The sequence below is a fragment of the Schistocerca gregaria genome, chromosome 3, assembly GCF_023897955.1.
Source record: "Schistocerca gregaria isolate iqSchGreg1 chromosome 3, iqSchGreg1.2, whole genome shotgun sequence".
NCBI classification, from domain to species: Eukaryota; Metazoa; Arthropoda; class Insecta; order Orthoptera; family Acrididae; genus Schistocerca; species Schistocerca gregaria.
This window is the reverse complement of record NC_064922.1, coordinates 267,949,068-267,971,608: the sequence shown is the minus strand read 5'-3', so window position 1 is coordinate 267,971,608 and position 22,541 is coordinate 267,949,068. Positions and strand designations below refer to the sequence as shown.

The window sequence follows — 22,541 nt, the reverse complement described above, 5'->3', positions numbered from 1 at the left end:
CACATGAAATCATACAAAATTCAGCTACTGCAAACTCTTCGTGAAGGTGACAAACAACAACGTGTGGAGTTCCGTAATTTTGCTCGTGACAAGATGTATGACGACAGTTTTCTTCCACGCCTAATGTTTAGCCACGAGGCGACAATCCATTTAAATGGAAAGGCGAACCGTCATAATGAGAGAATATCCGATACGGAAAAATCCATGTAGTTGTTTTTACAACATGAGAGGGACTCTACAAAATTTAATGTTTTTTGTGCTCTTTTACGGGAAAAGGTGTATGGTCAATTTTGCCGAGAACACTGTGACAGGAAGCACATACCTCGATATGTTTGAGAACTTTCTTTCCCCACGGTTGGGGACTGATTCGAAAGAAATGACGTACCAACAGGATGAGGCATCGCCACACTGGCCTCTGCAAGTGCAGTGATTTTTAAATCGAAGGATCACTGAACGATGGATCGGTCGCACTAGACCAAATGATTCAGCCTTACATTACTGGCCTCCAGAGTTACCGGACCTGAGTGTATGTGATTTGTAAAAGTCCCTGTTTACGTGCCTCCGTTACCAAGAACAATGAATAAACTGAGACATCATTGTGGAAGCTGTAACTCAAGATTTGCTCGCTGCTGTGTTGAAACAATTTGAATACTGAATTGACATATGCCGTGCATCTCAAGAGGGCATATTAAACATCTATGAAAAGACATTAAAAAATAAACTTTGAGTTTTCCATTCATCAAAAAACAAAATTCATTGTATATGTTAATTAGTTTCAGAAATAGTAGGTGGACAACTTTGCTTCCACCGTTTGCCGATAGGTGGCGACAACGGTAAGTAGCGGTGGAAAGAAACAGATAGCAGACGTCAGGCAGTTAGCTTAGACCTCGCTCAACATAACCTCATTCAAACATTAGTCGAATTGTGTGTGCATCATAAAGTTGTTTTTGATTGAAAATGTCAATTTACGAGCCTAATTCTCGTCATTTGCGTGAGGTGTTACTGTTTTGTATCAGTATGAAGAGAACAGCGGCTGAGTCTCATCGAGTGCTCTAAAGTACGCATGGTAAGGATTCTATTAGTGAAAGAACGTATCGTGAGTGGTTTCAACGCATCAAGAACGGAGATTTTAACGTCGTAGACCGATGTAGTGGTGGAAGAGAGAATGTTTTCAAAGCTGCAGAATTGGAGACATTGCTGAGTGAAGTCTCAAGTCAAATGCAAGAAGAATTGGCACGATTAGTGGGAGGGACAGAGCAAGCCATTTCAAAACGTCTCAAGGCTATGGGCGTGATTCAGAAAGAAGGAACTTGGGTCCCGTGTGAGCTGAAAACAAGAGACGTGGAACTGCGTTTGTGTGTTTGTGAACAGTTGCTTCAGAGGCATAAACGGAAGGGATTTCTGCATCGCTCTTTGTGACCGGGGACGAAAAAGGGTTCTTTACGGTAACCCTAAACGCAAAAAATCATGGGGATAAACCCTACCATGCTGCCACGTCGACTGCCAAACCGAATATTCACAGCTCCAAGATCATGCTCGTCATTTTGTGGGACCAGCTAGGCGTTGTGTACTATGAGGTGTTAAGACCAAGTGAAACAATCACAGGTGCTCTTTATCGAACGCAATTAACGCGTCTGAGCAGAGCATTAGAGGACAACCCGCCGCAATAAAGCGAGAGGCACAATAAAGTGATTTTGCAGCACGATAACATTCGACCCCACGTTGCAGAAGAGGTCAAAACGTACTTGGAAGCGTTAAAATGGGAAGTCCTACTCCACCCGCCGTAATCTCCAGACATTGCCCCCTCTGACTATCACCTGTTTAGATCAATTGCGCATTACCTGGCTGACAAACAGTTCCGATCTCATGAAGAAGTCAATTGGATCGATTCGTTGATCGCTTCAAAAGCTGAACAGTTTTTTCGACGCGGGTTTCGTACACTGCCCGAAAGTAGTGGCAAGCGATGGAAAATACTTTGAATGATACATGTGTAACCAATTTGTTTCATTAAAGCCTCAAATATTGGGGAAAAAACGGCGGAAGCAAAGCTGTACACCTTGTATAGACGTGCCAAATTGGATGATGCTTTTTGTTACACCATTTGTAATGCAGAATTGACCAGTAGGTGTCACGAGATGCCAGCATAAAAGGAGTTGTGTTGTCGGTACAGAAGCGCAAGAGCAGAAATGGTCGGGCAGGAGAGCTCAGTGATTTGGAACGTGGACAAGACGTCGTCTGTCACTTGAGCTACAAATCCATCCGTGGTGTAAAGTTGCCAAAGTGGGCTGTTTGTAATATTATAATGAAGTGCAAACGCTAACGAACAATCACAGCTAAACCAAGACCAAGGAGACGTCAGGTACTGGCTGGCAGGGACCGTCGAGCAATGCAGAGGGTAGTTGTAAAATGTTGAGTTGCAAAGTGCTGCCAGCAGGTTAGCCAGTACAATGACTGTGCGTAGGGACTTAAAAACGAGTAGAATGCAATGGGCGATCAGCTCATGCTTAATCATAGGTATCAGTAGTCTAAGCTAATTGACGCTTGTGATGGTTCAGAGAGCGATGCCACGGGAAACGAGTGATTTGGGTTGATGAATCCCGCTGTTCCCTTTGGTATTCCAATGGAAGGGTTTGGGTTTGGCGAATGTCTGGACAACGTCACCTACCAGCGAATATCTGAAAAACGTCACCTGCCGTCACGTGTGGTGCCAGTAGTGAAGTACAGAAGAGGCAGGCTTTCCGTGTGGGGTTTGTTGTTTATGGTTAAGATGTTGTCCCCTTATTGCGCTTAACAAACCGCTGAATGCAGAAGGATGTGAACACATTTTCAGCATTGTGTACTGTTCAGAAACGATGTTTTTATCAGCATGACATTGCACCCTGATATGAAGCAGAGTCTGTGAGGCAATAATCTTGTAGACACCAACATTCCTGATATGGAGTGGCCTGTCTAGAGCCCCAACTTCAACCCAGAGCAGTACCTTAGGGCTGAATTAGAACGTTGACTTCGCTCCAGAACTCAGCATCCAACATTACTGCCTTCTCTCGCTTCGGATCTTCAGGAAAAATGGGCTGCCATTTCTCCACAGACACATCAGAAACCCCCCATCAGTAGTATTCCCATCAGAGTTCGGATCATCATAAACGTGAAGGATATATTATTCTCTACTAATAGGTGTCTGGGTACGTCACGTCACAGGGTGCAGCAACCTCACCCCCCTAACCCCCCTCCCCCCCCCCCCCTCCACACACACATACACTATGGGGAAACTATTATGAAATGTATTTCGCATAATAGAAGGACATCGTAAGTTCGAAATTCTATCTCTGGGGGGGGGAAAAAAACGGTCATACGTTCGCTCTACAGAGGAACTGTGTAGTTTTCTGAGAAGCTAGACAAGTCTGCGATTCCAAACAAAACAAAATGTAGTAAATTTGTTAGAATATTTCTGGGGGATGGCATTAGAAGAGATAGCACTGTAAAAATAATGACGACAGAATAGCTTGTCTTCACCGCAGAGGTACTGGCAGAAGTGAAGCTATGAGGACGGGGAGTGAGTCGTGCTTGGATAGCTCAGATGGATGCCGGCACGGTAACTCAGCGTGTTCGGTCAGACGATTAGCTGCCCTCTGGAATAAAAAAAAAACAAACTGAGTTAATGAATCAACGACGAACTGAAACGGGTGTCGTTGATCCGCCTCGAGCAGATACAACGAACGAAATGGGATATTTTAAAAAAGGTAGAGCACTTGCTCGCGAAGGGAAAGGTCCCGAGTTCGAGTCTCGATCCGGCACACAGTTTTAATCTGCCAGGAAGTTTGATATCAGCGCACACTCCGCTGCAGAGTGAAAATCTCATTCTGGAAAAATCCCCCAGGCTGTGGCTAAGTCATGTCTCCGAAATATCATTTCTTTTCGGAGTGCTAGTTCTGCAAGATTCGCAGGAGAGCTTCTGTAAAGTTTGAAAGGTAGGAGACGAGATACTGGCAGAAGGCCGGCCGCGGTGTTCTAGCGGTTCTAGGCGCTCAGTCCGGAACCGCGCGACTGCTTCGGTCGCAGGTTCGAATGCTGCCTCGGGCATGGATGTGTGTGCTGTCCTTAGGTTAGTTAGGTTTAAGTAGTTCTAAGTTCTAGAGGACTGATGACCATAGATGTTAAGTCCCATAGTGCTCAGAGCCATTTGAACTGGCAGAAGTAAAGCTGTGAGGACGGAGCGTGAGTCGTGCTTGGGTAGCTCAGATGGTAAAGCACTTGTCTGCGATAGGCACAGGTCCCGAGTTCGAGTCTCGGTCCGGCACAGAGTAACATTCCCAATATGGAGTGGCCTGTCTCGAGCCCTGACTTCAACTCAAGCAGTATCTTTGGGCTGAATTACAACATCGACTTCGCTTCAGAACTCAGCAACATCACAGCCCTCTCTCGCTTCAGCTCTTTAGGAAAAATGGGCACCCTATCAGTAGTATTCCCAGCAACGTTCAGATCATCATAAAGGTGAAGGGTAGACGCACCGCATATTGCTCTCCACTAACAGGTGTCTGGGTACTTTTGATCACATGGTATATATTGATAACGCTATGGGTATGTCACGTTATAGGGTGCAGCAACCCCCCCCCCCCCCCCCCCCCCACACACACACACACACGCCCGCACTGAGAATGGAGAAACTACAATATTATGAAATGTTTTTTGCATAATAGAAGGACATTGTAAATCCGAAATTCCATGTATGAAAAAAAGTCATAGGTACGCTGTGCAGCGAAATTGTATGACTTTCTGAGAAGCTAGAGAAGTCGGCGATTTCATACAAAATAATATTTAATAGATTCTTGCTGGAGGCGACATTAGGAGAGATAGAACTGTAAAAATATTGACGACAGTGTAGCTTGCATTCAGCGTCAAGTAGCTTTACTCAATCCGACTCGATACTGATGAATGTATTCTAGCAGTAATGCTTAGTCGGTGCTTACAGTAATTATCAGCATTTTCTGTGATGTGTTCTAACAATGGTGAACGTAGCTGTGGCTGTGGAATATCTTTATCGTTCTGGGGGTCGGCTGTAGAGTCCCTTTCATTTGGGCCCGCCGACCGTGAGAGCAGGTGCGTCCCAGTACGCGGGACACGCATTGCGTGCTTGCGTGACGCAGTCTCCGCCACGTGAGGCCCACAGGGCTCCGTCTAATCGCCGTACCTCGCTTCGGCTGGCACGACAATCACTCGCTGACGGCGGCGTCTTCCGATCCCGTGATTGAAAGCCGTTTTACGTGATCGAGTTTCGAGTCGTGACAGGTACTCGCGCCAGTGATGAAAGGGAAACATGATTATGTTGTTAGAGGAGGCCAGTGCCCGCAAAGTTATGCAGCGCGTTTTGAAACTTGCGTAACAAACACCAGGGATGAGGTGGAGCTGCTACGAACGAAACAAAACAAAGTGGTACATGAACTTTGCGTACAATTCTTTCCTTCTACTTTAAATCTATACTCTGCAAACCACCGTGAATGGCGAGGCAGAGGATACATCCCGTTGTACCAGTTATTAGGGTTTCTTCCCGTTCCATTCACGCGTGGAGCGCAGGAAGAATGATTGTTCGACTGCCTCTGTGCATGCTGTAATTCTGGTCTTGTCCTCCTGTGTGAAGGATAAGTAGGGGTTTGTTGTACATTTCTAGAGTCGTCATTTAAAGCTGGTGCTTGAAAATGTGTTAGTAGACTTCAAGAGCGTGCCAGTTCAGTTTCTTCAGCATCTCAATAACACTCTCCCACAGGTCAAACAAACCTGTGTCCGTTCGTAATGCTGTAATATGTATATGTTCAGTGTGTCATCTTCTAATCTTATTTGGCACGAATGCCACACACTTGAGCAATATTCTAGAATGTGTCGCACGAGTGATATGTAAGCAACCTCCTTTGTAGACTGATTGCACTTCCCCAGTATTTTATCAACAAAAGTCTACCATCTGCCTTACCCATGACTGAGCCTATATGATCATTCCATTTCGTGACCCTATAAAAGGTTATACCCAGGTATTTATTGGCCGATTCCAATAGTGTCTCATTGATATTTTTTCCGTTTTGAGAAGTGCACAGTTTTGCATTTCAGAACATTTAAAGCAAATTGCTTATCTTCGTTCACATCTCATATTAGTGTCTGTGTGTATGGTTAATAATGATAATTCTTTTAATCCAATGATATACTGAACAATTTTTTTTATCCGCCGAATAACGGAATCAGTGAGCTTTTTTCATCAAATAACTATACCTTTTAATCTTTTTTGATATACATAGAGAGAACGGTGATATGAAACCTGGCAAAGTCTGTAGTGAAAATTATTGCAAAAAAATAGCCAGAAATGTTGTAAACGGTACGGCCAAGTAGAGGTATGAAAGCGAATGTTTGTGGCTGCGGTTTTAGAGACCTAATCTCCAAACGCCGCAGTATGATCATGCATTCTATTCAACAGGTAAGAGAAGAAAGTTTTAGTGGTTTTCCTTATAACCACCCGTGGGAACAATTTTAGAAAATAATAGAAAGGTAAAACCGCCATATTCGGAAACACAAAGTGTCCAAAGAAATAATCTAATTTGGCCTTGACACAGCTGCAATATTTCCGTTGTTGCCGATAACGCATTACCGCACGATACAGCATTCTAGCGGCGTGTTGGGTACCTTAGCGCGGGAATCTCAATGGGTGTCACGGCTCTACATAAGCTCCTGAAAACAAAACAAATTTAATACGTAACTTCATTTTTTCAAGGTTATAATTAAAACTTTGACAGTCCCTTGCTCTAGACCAACGGCCGTTAATCTGCCGTGCAGATTTGAACTGAGTGTGGTTTGTCTCCCAGGCCTGCAAGCTGATGCCCTGCGCATTAAGCCACGAGGAATGTTCGAAAGGCAAGTGTTCTAAATTTTCATATATATATATATATATATATATATATATATATATATATATAAAGTATATTCGTAATTGCCATCCTGTTCAATGTATGCGGTTAGCCATGTAGCCATGGTACAAGCTTCTTTATGCCCTCCTCGAGGAACTCCCGCCAGCTGTATCCTCCATTTCGGAATCTCTTACTTCACCTGCTGGTCTGCTGAAAATTTAATTCCACTCATGTTTACCTTCAGACAGGTGAAAAGATGATAATATGAAGGAGCCAAGTCAGGAGAATACGGGGAGTGGTTCAATACATCCGAAGTAAATGAGGCCGAAAGCGCCTTGGAGGCTGAGGCTGTGTGAGAAATGCCGATGTGCAACAACTCCTAGTCAGTGTTCCCCTCCTTTTGTTTCGAACGCTCCTTTTGAGTGTTTTAGGATCTCACAATATCGTTGCGCTTTGATGGTCTCTCTCTGAGGCAGAAATTCGACCAAAACGATGCTTTTTCTGTCCCAAAACACTGATGCCACGTGTTTTTTTTTTTCCCGAAATTGTGGCTCCGAATTTTTTGGCAGCTTGAGAATTGATGTGACGCCACTATGACGACTGGCTTTTTGTCTTAGGCGTCTAGTGAGTCACTCACGTTTCATCTCCAGTCACAAAAATGCTCAGAGAATCTTCATCTTAAAGTTCTAGTTGTTCAAAAAACTCACTGGCGCTAGTTACCCTATTTTTATTGTGCTGCTCTGGCAGCTGTTTTATACCCATCTTGCGCATAACTTCCAGTACCCTAGCCTTTCTGTGAGTGTCTCGTATAAAAGAATTCTGGAAACGTCGCAGAAATTTCATCCACTGTCAGTCGGCGGTCTCCACGAACAGTTGCCTTGATTTCTTGCACCACTCATGAGTCAGAATAGGTGTTCTGCTTCCCTGCTCGTCATGACATTTGCTCTGCCTCCACTAATTTCGGTACTCCACTTAAACACACTTCTCCTGTTCATAATACCTTCGCCATAAACCGTTTTCATTTGTAGAAAAAAGGTAGGCTCTGTTCATGACGCGAGTGGGAAGCGAATCACAGCACGTGGCTCGCACTTTTTCTTACCGACATCTTTTACGGTACTGAACAACACAACGTGAGCTTACGTACTACCGCATTCCTGCGATGCTCACTCTGGTCAGGGGATCCCGCTCTATCGCTCAGCGTTGCCAACTCCTAAAAAACAAAGAAAATCGCAGACTGTTATGGTCACAGTACACTTAATTTTTATAGATGCCTCGTACATGAGCAGGACATTACATATACCGCGTGAACCCGAATTCTAGCGACAACACGACCGCTACGGTCGCAGGTTCGAATCCTGCCTCGGGCATGGATGTATGTGATGTCCTTAGGTTAGTTAGGTTTAAGTAGTTCTAAGTTCTAGGGAACTGATAACCTCAGAAGTTATGTCCCATAGTGCTCAGAGCCATTTGAACCATTTTTCTACCAACAAAATTTGCGAATTTGTTTGAAGATATTTTCTGAGTATTATGGTTCAAGGAATCCTTGGTCTCAGGTGGCTCGTTCAGAGTAACTGCATTTCGTATAACTCCAATTTAACTTTGTATCTGTATTGCAGTGAAAAAATCGGCACAGCGGTGCAACTGTCGACGCCATGCACTGTGTGTCCTGCTTGGAAACAAACTTGCTCCATTCAGCCACGGTACTTGCTTTTCGGAATGGTAAGGCCCACTTTAGTCTTCGCCGTCAAGCTTGCTTGCAGCATTGCTCGGTTCTGTTTCGAGTTTATTTTTGCTACAGTATTAATTTATGTTGTTAGTGATAACGCTGCAGCATGGAACTGCGCTCCCAAGTGGGTGCGTTGAATAACGTAGTAATATCCAAAAAGGGGACACATTATGTGCGAGGTGAAGAAGGGAGAGTAAGACAGGATAGAGGCTCTACGTCTGCATCCATACTCTGCAAGCCACCTGACGGTGTTGGCGGAGGGTACCCTGAGTACCTCTATCGGCTCTCCCTTCTATTCCGATCTCGTATTGTTCGTGGAAAGAAGGATTGTCGGCATGCTTCTGCGTGGGCTCTAATCTCTCTGATTTTATCCTCATGGTCTCTTCGCGAGATACACGTAGGATGGAACAATATACTGCTTGACTCTTCGGTGACTGTATGTTCTCGAAACTTTAACAAAAGCGCGTGCCGAGCTACTGAGCGTCTCTCCTGCAGAGTCTTCCACTGGAGTTTATCTATCATCTCCGTAACACTTTCGCGATTACTAAATGATCCTGTAACGAAGCGCGCTGCTCTCCGTTGGATCTTCTCTATCTCTTCTATCAACCCTATCTGGCACGGATCCCACACTGCTGAGCAGTATTCAAGCAGTGGGCGAACAAGCGTACTGTAACCTACTTCCTTTGTTGTCGGATTGCATTTCCTTAGGATTCTTCCAATGAATCTCAGTCTGGTATCTGCTTTACCGACGATCAACTTTATATGATCATTCCATTTTAAATCACTCCTAATGCGTACTCCCAGAGAATTTATGGAATTAACTGCTTCCAGTTGGTGACCTACTATTTTGTAGCTAAATGATAAGGGATCTATCTTTCTATGTGTTCGAGCACATTACACTTGTCTACATTGAGATTCAATTGCCATTCCCTGCACCATGCGTCAATTCGCTGCATATCTTCCTGCATTTCAGTACAATTTGCCATTGTTACAACCTCTCGATATACCACAGCATCATCTGCAAAACGCCTCAGTCAACTTCCGATGTCATCCGCAAAGTCATTTATGTATATTGTGAATAGCTCGGTCCTATGATGGTGTTGGTGGAGGGGATAAGCAACAGCCCAGTAAGTGTCATGATGATGATCAGTCTATTGCTGTACGTTCGCATCTGTTATTGTTGGTGGCCGGTGCGTAACCGCGCACATGCGGCATTAGTCAGCGCTGACGGTCACGCCAACGCGTGCCGGGCGCCACACGCACTCAGCGTCACGCACACACGTTTCCGCTACGCACCACCCGCGCAGCGTCGGTCGCGAACGGTTGTTGCCGCTTGGCTGCTTCCGCAGAGGCGGCGATCGCTCCCGCGCATCGAAACACTGTATCCCCACTAAAACGACGCGTCCAACAAGCGCCAGTTGATTCAGATGTCTTCGTTGCAATATGAACTGCGTCAACTCATCTCGAAAACCAAACATTATAAAGATGTAGTTGCTGCCCTGCATTATATTGCCCAGTACTGGTAGTGTTGATCATTTCGAATAAAAGGTTCCACATCAAGTGTGACCAGTTATTATTGGCTACAGAAGTATAGCTGTTGTAACTCAAAGAAATATTCTTAGATGTTGAGCCAAGGCAAATAATAAAGCTGATTTTCGTGGTTTTCTCTTTCTACACTCATGCTCATAAATAAAGGATAATTGCACAATGTGGTGCCAGACAACTTGGCACTACACAAAACTGGCGTTAATGGCATAGGCACATAGGGAACACACACGACACAGATATATAAGTCCACGATATTTTTGATAAGTTCTGAAAAGCGCCCCGAAACCCGTGCTACAAAACGCCACTGTTTCCTGGTCATGTACCCCCACATCAATATGGGATTTGATCACCATGCACACGTACACAGGCCGCACCACGGGTTGGCATACTCTGGATCAGGTGGTCGAGCAGCTGCTGGGGTACAGCCTCCCATTCTTGCACCAGTGCCTGTCGGAGCTCCTGAGTGTCGTAGGGGTTTGAAGACATGCAGCGATACGTCGACCAAGAGCATCCCAGAAGTGCTCGATGGCGTTTAGGTATGGAGAAGAGGCAGGACACTCCATCGGCCTGATATCTTCTGTTTCAAGGTACTCCTCCACGGTGGCAGCTCGGTGGGGCCGTCAGTTATCATCCATCAGGAGGAAGGTGGGACCCACTGCACCCCTGAAAAGGCGGACATACCGGTGCAAAATGACGTCCCGATACACCTGACCTGTTACAGTTCCATGCAGGGGTGTACGTGCATCAATCATAATCGCACCCCACACCATCAAACCACCACCTCCATACAGGTCCCTTTCAAGGACCTTAAGGGGTTGGTATGTGGTTCATGGTTCACGCCAGGTGAAAACCCAACGAGAATCACTGTTCAGACTATACCTGGACTCGTCCGTGAACATAACCTGGGACCACTGTTCCAATGACCATGTACTGACACCAGGCTTTAATAGCTCTCCTGTGATCAGGGGTCAGTGGAATGCACCTTGCGGGTCTCCGGGCGAATAACCAATGTCTGTTCAGTCGTCTGTAGACAACTGTTCCAGTGGCTGCAGTAAGGTCCCAAGCAAGGCTACCTGCAGTACTTCGTGGCCGTCTGCGGGGACTGATGGTCAGATATCGGTCTTCTTGTGATGTTGTACACTGTGGACGTCCCGTACTGTAGCGCCTGGACACGTTTCCTGTCTGCTGGAATCGTTGCCATAATCTTGAGATTATACTTCTGGCACACGGAGGGCCCGCGCTACGACCTGCTGTGTTTGACCAGCTTCCAGTTGCCCGAGTATTCTACCCCTCACAACGTTATCAATATGTGTTCTTTGAGCCATTTTCAACACCATTAGCACGTCTGAAAACGTCTGCATACTTACTCGCTTCACCGTACTCTAACATGCACCAACACCTCTGCGTATGTGGACTGCTGCCAGCGCCACCGTGCGACGACCGCAGGTCAAACGCACCCCGCTCACCAGAGCGTTATTTCACCATGTATCAGCATTATCCTTAATTTATGAGCATGAGTGTGTTTAAATGCGTTTTCGAGTTGTCTTTAGAAGAGCAAGTGTATCTCTTATGAGGTCGTCTTGACGTTGTTTTATGGGGAGGAATCCCAACGGTCACACTTGTGTAGACTTTACCTTTCAACTATCCCCACACGTAAACGTCTAAAGCCCATTTGAAGCGAAAAGAACCCCTTGCTGGAAGTTCATTTTCAATATAGCCTACATACCGAGACTGTGTAAGAGGATGCAATGGCGCAGCACTCAAAGGCAGTTTATTGTCTATCGTACTGCACTACCTGTTTTCGAGAAGCGTTCTTGAAAATGTCTGCACAAAGGCATATAGGTTTTCTTTGGACCACCGATGTGAGTTACAAGTGTTACTTACACTGTAACGGAGTACCACGGGTATAGTAAGCGATTTGTGATGGCAGTCATTAAAACAAAGCCGTTATTCGTTGGGGTGCGATCTTTCCGCGATATTTAGTCAGCAAATTTCTGCTCTGAATGGGAATACGGGGAAATGATAAAAATAAGAGATCACAGCTCGTACAGAAAGACTTTAGTATCTAAAGAGACTATCTCGGTTGCAAAGTTATTTTTCATACGAAACGCGTTTCGCCTGGTTAACACTTCGTCAGATTTTGGAAGGCTATCAAAGCATTACATGTCACGGGCTGGTAGGGCGGTTGTGATCAACAGACGGGCATATTGGTCATTCGATGTACGTGTGGCACTATGCTGCGCTTCATCTGGCGTCTGTATTTTAAGTGTGTCTTGTTCGACAGTTCTTAGTTCAGATGGTTCGTTACCAACCGTCCTAGAAGCCTGTTATACATAATTCTTTATCTGACAAAGCTTTAACCAGGCGAAACGAGTTAGTCGAATTGAAAATAACTTTGCAACCGAGACTGTCTCTTTATATAGTTATGCAAACCGGTTGCTGTACCAGTTAGCCCATCTAGGAATGGAATAAGCTTTATAAGGATTTAAGTGGTCATTTTTCTCACGTGCTGTGGATCGGTAGCTAAATAGTCTGAACGTGTTTCGAAGAATCCTCTGCCAGGTACTTAAGTGTGAATTACGGAATAGTCATACAAATGTAGATGTCAAGTGCGAAAGTGGCCTCATCACAAAAACAGTATTAATGGGATTACTTGGCGCTTTGCAATTAACCAGCAACAAAGCGCCAATCGTCTATCTACATCTCCTTCTGCGTTTGTTAAAGGACTACTTTCTTCCATCTGAATAATATCTTCTGCTTCATCCAATTTCTGTTCTATTGCGCGTTCAGATGAGGTATGACTGCCGGGTACTGCAACAGTCGCACGGCACGGCATTTAGTGAAACCAAGAGTGAAATTCTTGAATCTGGTACTCCGGGATCAGGAAACCGTCTCTACACCATTCTCTACAAGCAGAAACAGCAGCGGCAAGGCTTCCATTACAAACTCCGCACGCAAACACAGTATCTTCACATTCAGCGCTTGTAAATACGTGGGGCATGCTTAAATGATACAATAGAACTGGCCAACTAATCAAAACCAAAGTTGAAAAACTCAGATATGTAAACTCAAGCACAACTTGAACTTCGAAACACAAAGGAAAGTCGATAAATTAACCCATAGCAACGGCCTAAAGAAATAGGCGGCCATTCTTCACGTTAGCTGGAATTTTTGTCAAGTCGACTTGTATCTTCCTACACTTACTCAGATTCGACCACAGCATCATCAGCTAACAACCACAGACTGCTGCCCACCCATTCAGCCAAATGACTTATGTATACAGATAACAACAGCGGCACTGTCACACTTCCCTGTTGCAATCCTGACGATACTCCTACCTCTGATGAACACTAGTGTTGAGGAAAGCATACTGGGTTCTATTATTTAAGAAGTCTTCGAGCCACTCACAGACCTGTGAACTTATTACATATGGTCGTACCTTCTTAACATCCTGCAATGGGGCACCTTGTCGAATGCCTTCCGGCAATCTAGAAATATGGAATTTGCCTGTTGCCATTCAACCATAGTTCGCAGAAGAGGGCAAGCTGACTTTCGCACTGGCGATGTTTTCTGAAACCATGCTGATTCATGGACATAAGTTTCTCAGTCTCAATAAACTTTATTATATTCGAACTGAGAGTATGAGAATATGTTGGGGAATTCTGCAGCAGACAGAAGTTAGGGATATTAGTCTGTAAATTCGCGGGTCCCGTCTTTTACCCTTCTTACGTACATAAATTACCTGGAGTGGCACTGCCGGCGCCTGGAGCAGCCATCTACAGGTGGTTCAGCAAAATTTTAATGAATGATATCACGTACCCATGTGATTAAGATACAGCTAAACAGAACCAACAGAAATACGTAGAAAAAAATCTTTATTTGCACATTAAAATTTGAGTTCACAAGGGATGCTGCGTGTGTGGCGCCACATACGCCTGAACCGTTGTAAGTTTTGTAACGGTCGATTTGGGACGTTGTGTCGTTAATTCTTATTCCATTTAACGGTGGTTTCCGATCTTCTAATTGGGGACCTTTATCATTTTATATAGGTCGTCCTCTGAAAGAGACTTTGTGATAGACCTAGGATTGAAGAGGATATCTTCTTGGATGCCATGTATTAGGTAGTAATGTTGATAAAACTAAAAATGTCGGGAATTTGATATACCAGTACTTAAAAAAAAATTATCGGCCATTGATATATTGAAAAAATTATCGATGTATCGACGGAAAAAACATCGACATACTCGCTAAAAGATATCGGCTGTACATAGCAAAATATTACCAATTTTAGAGGTGTATATTTCAGTATTGATTTATTATTATATATTCTGCACACAAACCAAGAAAGCAGCCTGCTTATCCCCTTCGGAGCAAGAATTGAAAGGAAAACGATGCACGTTTACGCTCGCAGTTGCTAACAATGGTAACTGCAGCTGAGTCCCACAATGAAAGGTGTCCGATGGGTCTGTCGTTCGGTTTCGTCAGTTATCGGATTGTGTCATCTGTACTTACTTCACACAGTTAAAGAGAAAGACTGGACGTGATGAAAGCTCAAAAAGCAGTAATACTCCTTCTCATTGTTGTTGTGGTCTTCAGTCCTGAGACTGGTTTGATGCAGCCCTCCATGCTACTCTATCCTGTGCAAGCTTCTTCATCTCCCAGTACTTGCTGCAACCTACACCCTTCTGAATCTTTTTAGTGTATTCATCTCTTGGTCTCCCTCTACAAATTTTATGCTCCACGCTGCCCTCCAATACTAAATTGGTGATCCCTTGATGCCTCAGAAATATGTCCTACCCACCGATCCCTTCTTCTAGTCAAGTTGTGCCACAAACTCCTCTTCTCCCCTATTCTATTCAATACCTACTCATTAGTTATCTGATCTACCCATCTTATCCTCAGCATTCTTCTGTAGCACCACATTTTGAAAGCTTCTATTCTCTTCTTGTCCAAACTATTTATCGTCCATGTTTCACTTCCATACATGGCTGCACTCCATACGAATACTTTAAGAAAACGAATTCCTCACACTTAAATCTCTACTTGATGTTAAAAAAATTTCTCTTCTTCAGAAACGCTTTCCTTGCCATTGCCAGTCTACATTTTATATCCCCTCTACTTCGACCATCATCAGTTATTTTGCTCCCCAAATAGCAAAACTCCTTTACTACTTTAAGTGTCTCATTTCCTAATGTAATTCCCTCACCATCACCTGACTTAATTCGACTACATTCCATTATCCTCGTTTTGCTTTTGTTGACGTTCATCTTATACACTCCTTTCTAGACACTGTCCATTCTGTTCAACTGCTCTTCCTGTCTCTAACAGAATTACAATGTCATCGGCGAACCTCAAAGTTTTTATTTTTTCTCGATGGGTTCTAATACCTACTCGGAATTATTCTTTTGTTTCCTTTACTGCTTGCTCAATATACAGATTGAATAACATCGGGGAGAGGCTACAACACTGTCTCACTCCCTTCCCAACCACTGCTTCGCTTTCATGCCCCTCGACTCTTATAACTGCCATCTGGTTTCTGTACAAATTGTAAATAGCCATTCACTCCCTGTATTTTATCCCTGACACTTTTAGAATTTGAAAGTGAGAGAAAAATGATGTCGTACGACGATTTGAACAGAAAAACTTCAATTTATTTATCGAAAATTGGGAAAAACTAAAATAACCGCACTCGATATCGCCGTTTCGATATCGATATATAGGTGTAAAGTTGTCGTGGTGTACGTCGATATTATTCGGAGAAAGTTCCGATATATCGTTATTTCAACATCATTGGTACTTTCGATGCCGTATTTTAAAGTTAGTTACGCATCCTTTTATGAACTCACGTTTTAATGTAGTTATCTACGTTAACCATGTCTAAAGATACTATTATTCATTTCAAATTTTGCAGGTGCACCTGAAGAGAGGACATACGTCCTGAAACCGAATAGTGCTTACCTTTTTAGAAATAAATAATTTTTACAACTGTACCGTATTTTGTCGTTGACGTTTCGTTAAGGCTGGACGCGACATTGCAGTTGGTTCATATGCCATATTTCATCTACATCTACATCTACATTATTACTCTGCAATTCACATTTAAGTGCTTGGCAGAGGGTTCATCGAACCACAATCATACTATCTCTCTACTATTCTACTCCCGAACAGCGCGCGGGGAAAACGAACATCTAAACGTTTCTGTTCGAGCTCTGATTTCTCTTATTTTATTTTGATGTTCATTGCTACCTATGTAGGTTGGGCTCAACAAAATATTTTCGCATTCGGAAGAGAAAGTTGGTAACTGAAATTTCGTAAATAGATCTCGCCGCAACGAAAAACTTCTTTGCTTTAATGACTTCCATCCCAACTCGCGTATCATATCTGCCACACTCTCTCCCCTATTACGTGATAATACAAAAGGAGCTGCCCTTTTTTGCACCCTTTGGATGTCCTCCGTCAATCCCACCTGGTAAGGATCCCACACCGCGCAGCAATATTCTAACAGAGGACGAACGAGTGTAGTGTAAGCTGTCTGTTTAGTGGACTTGTTGCATCTTCTAAGTGTCCTGCCAATGAAACGCAACCTTTCGCTCGCCTCCCCCACAATATTATCTATGTGGTCTTTCCAACTGAAGTTGTTCGTAATTTTAACACCCAGGTACTTAGTTGGATTGACAGCCTTGAGAATTGTACTATTTATCGAGTAATCGAATTCCAACGGATTTCTTTTGGAACTCATGTGGATCACCTCACACTTTTCGTTATTTAGCGTCAACTGCCACCTGCCACACCATACATCAATCTTTTCTAAATCGCTTTGCAACTGATACTGGTCTTCGGATGACCTTAGTAGACGGTAAATTACAGCATCATCTACGAACAACCTAAGAGAACTGCTCAGATTGTCACCCAGCTCATTTATACAGATCAGGAACAGCAGAGGTCCCAGGACGCGTGCAGTTTACACGTTTTGCCTACAAGAATCGTATTGCTCCGCGCACTTCAACTTTGGAATACGTGCCCGGTTGTCGCGCCATTTCGCTTGGACTGTTTGATGCAGCCGTTACCCGTTCCGCAGTAGAACTTTGTCTACAGGAAACCCGCAACACGTGTTCTCTTCTGACAGTGAGCGGCAGTTGCTGCGCGTGGGACGACAAGCGTAGCTTACTTTCTGGAGCCGCTAGGCAGAATGGCGCGCTTTGACGGTGCGGCGTGAGCCGTCACTTGGTGCAGGGGGCCAGGGAGAGCGCAGCGCGGCAACATTTGCCGTGCTGCGCCGGCTCGGCTCACCTCGCCCCGCCTCTATTTACAGAGGCGCGCTCTGGTCGAGCAGCGCTATCTGGCGGCTCCAGGCGCCGCCGGCCCAGCAGCCCACATGGCCGCCGCCAGTGCCACGTATCATTAGCCACCAGTCGGCTTTAAGTCTGTTTTAACCACACACATACCTCACTAATGAGTATTGCAGAGATTATTGAGATACCCGATTGAACTAAGCGCGTCTGACAGTAAATTGGTCACCCCCATAAGTTAGTTCGTTAGTTTTATTTAGTTACGTGTTACATTGATCAATAGCACGGAAAAACCGTTATGATGTGGGACGTGTCAAACGCACAAGAAATGCGCACAATAAACAAGGTTTTTATATTATAGTGTTACACCTAAATATTTCTATTATCTATCCCAGGGGTGCCCAACAAAATTTTCGCGAGGACCCCCTCATCGAGCATGATTGGTACCTTGTCATATCACAGTATCAAGTAGCTAAAAAAAGCCAAATGAAGAGTCTTTTTATACGTTTTCTATTTTTGGTACTTAGAAAAAACATTTGCATATTCATTATTGATAAAATATTGAGCTTAAAACTTTTTCAATGTAGCAATCATTGTCATTGTTAAATTTTTGATTATTGCTCAAAATCTTTGTCTTGAAATCTGGGTGTTTAGTATAAAAAACTCCTTAAAAAATAAAAATTGAGTATGAACTGAAAATGACAAGAAAAAATTAAAACTTAGTGACATCAAATGCATTATTCGTCTGTAGGCCTTTCTCGTTTTAACGAACCACTTTTTAACGAACGGTCCCTTTTTAATTACGCGAACTGTAGCTTCCACGAGAAACAACGCTTTACAAATACTACCGCTTTAATACAGAATATTGACTATATAAGCAACACGGTCTGTGAAAGCACTGGCAATAAATTAACAATGGCCGATTGTCGTCTGAAATACGAGTTTCTGTGTAAAGTGACTGTCAATTGTCAGCTGCAATGAGGCAGCGCGCGCAATCTAACGGCATACAGCAGAACTATTTTCCTCTATCCAATTCTAGGTTTGCGCTAGTGTGTGCTAGTGTCAGTTGGCTCTAGGAAGACGCTAGACGCAAAAGTTAGCGTTCGCTAAAGCTCTGCTCATTCAGGAAGCGGCCAAATATCATACGAAATATATTTAATCTATATTTTTTAATTCTAATAGCATCTTGCGGACCCCTCTGGCATAGCTCGCGGACCCCTGGGGGTCCGCGGACCACCTATTGGGAACCACTGATCTATCCTATCCCATTCCCTTCAATGGCACAAAATGCATATATTATGTATCCAGATTTATTTACTCATATTCAAGAATTCATCTATGGTATAGAAGGAGTTTTCAATTTGTTTTTAAAACTATTACTGCTGTCTGTCAGACATTTTATTTCATCTGGTATTTTATCAAAATCTTTTATACCAGCATATTTTACCCCTTTCTGTACCAAAGACAATTCCGCGAGGAAGACAGTTCACAAGTTTCTTCCTGTATTCCATATCTAACGGGAGCGTCTTATTGGTGACTAGGTCCCGTAGAGCATTGGTCGCTAAAGTTTTTTCACGGCGGGCCATATAACTGGCAAAATGACGAGCGCGGGCTGCATCGTCTTGTACAATACTTCAAAGCCAGAATGAAAGCTCTTGAGAAAAAGACAAAAAAACTTAAGTTCATCATTCCTCATTAATAATTAGTCGGTGGTATCTAATGCACAACAAACGGGGACAACCGACATATTTCCTGAGTAAAAAGTTATCAAATAAGATGGCGTTAGGAAAAAGATTGTTACATCAGACCTGGTCTGCACATATGTGGATAAGATAAACTATGGAGCTGAAGTCGTTAGTGAGACGTGGGAAACTGGCGTTTCGCTTTCAAGATATCAAATTTTGGGTTTGATATTGCTGCCTCCAACCAATACAATTCCTTTCCACTGCTCGTCAGTCAGTCTCGTTCGATCTGCTGGCATTAAATACTTCATTTTTGAAAATGTGGGTTCACAGACGTGATTTGCTCCAAACATTGAAATCATACCAGCGGCAGATCTCTTCAGTTTCGGAAACTCGACATCGTGTAAGCAGCGGAAAATTCAAAAAGTCTTCCTTCTCTTTTCTTCTCTTTCAGTAAATGATTCACCTTCAATTGAATGATCTTGAACTGAAGCTAAAGTGGAAAATCACCGAGGTTATAATTAAACCTATTCAGGAACAGAAGAATGTCACTCTCAGCTCTCTCACGATCTGAAAGCTCCCCAAAAATGCTCCAGGTCACGAATATTTATTTTTGGAAAATCAAGATTAACATCTTCGGCCATTATGGCACATAGCTCTTTGGGACAGTCAAAAATGAAAAAAGTTTTCTCTCGACTGCTTTCTCCGAAATCCTTTGATCCTGTAGGGATCAGAGACAAAGTTACCCTTTATATGAAGTTCAGTTCATTCATGCGGGATGTGACGTCGACCACAAGTGACAAATACTACCCAGGCAGGATCTGATGGCTGTGGATAAGTTGTATCTTTTTCAGTAAGAAGAGCATCTATTTCGTTTCGGTGCTTGTAGAAACGGAACATCACCTAAGAAGTCAAATTCAAGTACCGTCGGCTGGCTGGATGCAGTCCGCGGGCCGTAGTTTGGTAAACCCATGCCGTACAGATACAATATTGCGGTGATGATGTAATCTACATTTCACCCTCTGTTCTAAGTAGTCCCACGAATTTTCTGTGGGCTTGCTCCACTGATTTGTCGGGCCAACGATGTGCGTTAGGGGGCCCGTATGTTCGTCAAACAAGGAACATAACGCGTGGAATCCTGTGATCACGGCTCTTATCATCTTGAAACATGGGAGTGTACACAGTAGCATACCCATCATAAAAGTGAAAAAAGGTCAACATTCAGTCTCGAGATTACTGAAGTAAACATAGTGGTTCACGTTAAGCACAACCTGAGTGATTGGGCCCAAGTCGCGATACGAAACACGCTCACGATAAAATAAACCATCTCAGACCCGAGCTACGCCCATCACACAGGTTTAGCTCCTCATTGGGCCTTCGTACAATCGACGCTTTGCGTCATTTGACGAGAGATATAATGGTGACTCGTCGCGCCACACTACGCGCCTCTATTCAGCAATCGTCCACCTTCTCCGTTGTTTGGCCCATTGAAGTCGCACGGTTAAATGTTCTGCTGTGAACAGGTACCTTTGACGAGCAACCCAGCCTCGAATGCCCAATGCATGCACGTCCTTTTGTTATGTTCTCTCGGTAAGTAGTTGAGATGGATCCGCAGTCATTTGTTGACAGGAGCAAATTCTGTCGGTTTTAAAGTGATTGTCGCTGAGGAGGATTGATTCAAACCTCCGGCTCTTTTTGCGACCACTGTTGTTGCTCCGTATTACATAGCTGTGAGTGGTACACCAAATCGTGTACACACATTGGACAACGTTGGACAATTCGCGTTGATACACCAACAAATGGGACAGTGTCATTCTCAGAGTGTCATGGGCATCTCCAAACTCAATGGTTACTTTCTGTCACGTCGACCCATATTACTGGGCTCATTCTATACAACAGAATGGCACATACACACCACTTCACTATCATGACTTAGGTTAACTGTGGAGAGGTATACGACCGCCTCGTACCTGTCACACACCGTGTGCAGCGCTCCAAAACCATCAGTGTTCTCTTGAACCACAAAGAGCGTTATATGGCGTAGTAGAAGTGCTGGAGGCCGGCCGCTGTGGAAGAGGGGTTCTAGGCGCTTCAGCCCAGAACCGCGCTGCTGCTTCGGTCGCAAGTTAGAATCCTGCCTTTGGCATGGATGTGTGTGTGATGTCCTTAGGTTAGTTAGGTTTACGTAGTTCTAAGTCTAGGGGACTTACGACCTCAGATGCTGTCCCATAGTGCTCAGAGCCATTTGAACCACTTTTAGTAGTACTGGGGCTGATGTGTCCTTGCCTGATTCCGCCCTCTAAAGTGCCTAAACAGCTTTAAGGGGATCTGGAATTTAACGTCGACTCCAAACCAAGGTACAAACGGAATTTTACTACAGTCAATAGTGAGCCGCTCCCATAGATCGCAGTCCGGAACGGTATGTTCGGTTTCAACAAGAAATTCGTCCCACCACGGCATAGGGACCCGGAATCCACACATATTGTGTGTCTGGTTTCCCTATCTCCCTCTAAACCACTGGAGCGATTAGAACAAAGACAATTGCTGTGACTGTAAGAATCACCCACTCACTTTTTGACACTGAATATCGTGTCTGTTGTGTGACTGGATTCGTGATTTCCAATCAGAAAGATCACAGTTAGTAATAATTGGCGGAAAGCCATCAAGTAAAACAGAAGTGATTTCTGGCGTTCCCCACGGTAATGTTAAAGGCCCTTTGCTGTTCCTTATCTATGTGAACGATTAGGACACAATCTGAGCAGCCGTCTTAGATGATGCTGTCGTTTATTAACTAGTAAAGCCATCAGAAGATCAACACAAATTGGAAAAGATATCTGAATGGTGAAAAAATTGGCAGTTGACCCTAAATAACGGAAAGTGTGAGGTCATCCACGTGAGTTTTAAAAGGAATCCGTTGAACTTCGGTTATACGATAAAGCAGTCAAATCTAAAGGCCGCAAATTCAACAAAATACCTAGGAATTACAATCACAAATAAATTGGAAGGAACACACAGAAAATGTTGTGGACTGCGTTTTATTGACAGAACACTTAGAAAATTTAAGAGATCTACTAAGGAGACTGCCTGCACTACGCTTGTCCGTCGTTTTTTAGAGTACTGCACCGCGGTGTGGGATCCTTACCAGATAGGATTGGCGGAGTACATCGAAAAAGTTCAAAGAAGGGCAGCACGTTTTGTATTATCGCGAAATAAAGAGTGTGTCACTGAAATGATACAGGATTTCGGGTGGACGAAGGTGTTTTTCGTTGCAGCGGAATCTTCTCAAGAAACGACCACCATAATAAAATAAGGCAAATCAGAGATCGCACGGAAAGATATAAGTGTTCGTTTCTTCCGCGCGCTGTACGAGATTGGAGCAATAGAGAATTATTGTGAAGGAGGTTCGATGAAC

General features: G+C 43.9%; 1 protein-coding gene across 2 annotated transcripts in view; it reads left to right on the top strand.

Moving 5' to 3' along the window:
• LOC126353944 (endothelin-converting enzyme homolog) overlaps nucleotides 1–22,541 on the top strand; it is a 609,153-nt gene that overhangs the window by 324,798 nt on the left and 261,814 nt on the right. The gene's annotated exons all lie outside the window — the stretch shown is intronic.